The sequence below is a fragment of the Limulus polyphemus genome, unplaced genomic scaffold (assembly GCF_000517525.1).
Source record: "Limulus polyphemus unplaced genomic scaffold, Limulus_polyphemus-2.1.2 Scaffold437, whole genome shotgun sequence".
In the NCBI taxonomy this organism is placed as follows: Eukaryota; Metazoa; Arthropoda; class Merostomata; order Xiphosura; family Limulidae; genus Limulus; species Limulus polyphemus.
The window spans coordinates 436,293-438,316 of NW_013666047.1; the positions used below are offsets into that span (position 1 = coordinate 436,293).

The 2,024-nt window shown below is 32.5% G+C and overlaps 1 protein-coding gene across 2 annotated transcripts in view; it reads right to left on the bottom strand.

Moving 5' to 3' along the window:
* LOC111085511 overlaps positions 1 to 2,024 on the bottom strand; it is a 17,355-nt gene that overhangs the window by 7,459 nt on the left and 7,872 nt on the right. The gene's annotated exons all lie outside the window — the stretch shown is intronic.

Consider the following 2,024-nt stretch of genomic DNA (forward strand, 5'->3'; position numbering starts at 1 on the left):
ATCAATCCATGTGAATATGACTGAAAAATTTCATTTTTTCTGAAAAGGTGGTGTCTATTTACTTGTGACCACTCAGTGTATTTGATTGTGTGAGTAGCTGAAACATCATAGACAAAACCTTTTTTTCGTCTAAATATAGATTAAAATATAGCTCTAATATAATTTAAATGAGATCAGTGATTATGTTTTTGATATTTGGTTTATTTATGAAAATCTGCGTATTAATTTATTATTTTATTATCATTTTGTCACTTTAACATAAAAGCATTACGTTACGCATTTATTTAATAATTCTTTGCTAACTTCGGTTCCAATAATCGCCAGTAATGTTTTTATTTTCTTTGTTCATTGAACAATATTATCTCTTCACAGTTTTATTTAACCGTAGCAAGCAACGATTGAGTAATTCGTATAATTTCATTGAACAATACTATCTCTTAATAATCAAACACAATCATGCATATAATTGCTCATGAAGGCAGACAGAGAAGAGTCATGTTTTGATTAACATTACACTTTACGGTATTATTTAAGCGTCAAAACTGAGGAATTCGTGTAATTTATCTTACTGTTATACTAGTTATAAGTATTTAATTTCTCTCATTTATTTTCCGTTCCCCGGTGGCTCACTGGTAAGTTTAGATACTTAAAACCGAAATTCGGTTTCCAACTCGAATACATTATAGATAGCCCATTGTATAGCTTTGTATTAAAAAGACAACATTATTTTTAATAATTGATGTTACGATAACCATTTTTATGTATTCAAGCAGTTTATTTATTTTCTATTTATACTGTCGTATTTTAACATTATGCTGTAGGTATTTCAACCGTGTATCAGTGGACTGAACGGTAAGGCCAGAGTCCCTGTGACTATACAGCGTCATCTATGCCTCGGAGTTTTTCAAAAACAAACTGCAAACAACACCAAAAAAAAAAAAATCTCAGAGTGATTATTGTTTAAACTTTATATTAAATAATTATGATTCCTAAGCTGGTGTATTTAAAGTCTTGGGGTTCAGGTGTCACTGTATGTAATTTTAAACTACTGACCAGAGGAAAGAGAGCCAGCTAGCAACGCTCTCGACCATAAGCGCTTTGACACGAATAATATGGTTGACTGTCACTCTTGTCACTCACCCACAGCTGAAAGTAAGGAGCGTGTTCAATGACTCTGTAACGCGAACCTTGGATTTTTGTAGATTTATTAGTATGCCTCGCTCTACCCCCCCCCCAAAAAAAAACAGTTCATGGTGATTTCGAAATGCCGTGGTATAAAATACGAACCATACATAAAATACAATCTAACCTGTATAAAAGCCAGTGTATGTCACATCACGCGTGATTTCTCGAAATAGGAGCCATAAAAGCCAAAATGCATTTATCCAGATAAAACAATTCGATTACTGTCTGCCCATTACGATTTTAGTGACGAGGGGGCCGTGAGGGATGGGTGTGCCGTGAAACCTTATAAGTGTAGTGAGTGTTAGTGTAATAAACCTAAAGTAAAGACGTGGTGTAGGATCAACTAGCCTAGAGTCAAATGCATAAAATTTATCATGAAAGTAAAAATGTCGATTCAATTGTAAACATAAATCGTTTCTGAATAAAACTATTTTGTGTTATATCAACACCGTTTTAATTAAAAAACAAACCCCTTTAATCAACAGAGACTCTAAGTTAAAAAATCAACAAATATTTTTCAGTTTTGTTGTTTATACATTTTATTTCATATTTTCAGTACATAGACTAACAACAATATTAGGTTATGCTTTTGTTGCTAAGCGACAAGACATAAAAGCCATTGTTGGAACGCATTATTACCAAAACGCACCGGCTTTTGTATATATAAAAAATTGTTAATCTAATAATTATTAATAATTATTCTATGAATACGTCACGAATGATCTTAATTTTGATTGGCTCACAAAGGAACTTACCGACGTTTGTCTGCCTCGACTGCACTTTTCTGCGTCTTTGTTGGTCAAGCTTGATTTTGCAAAGTGTATTTATTTCAGTTAGCT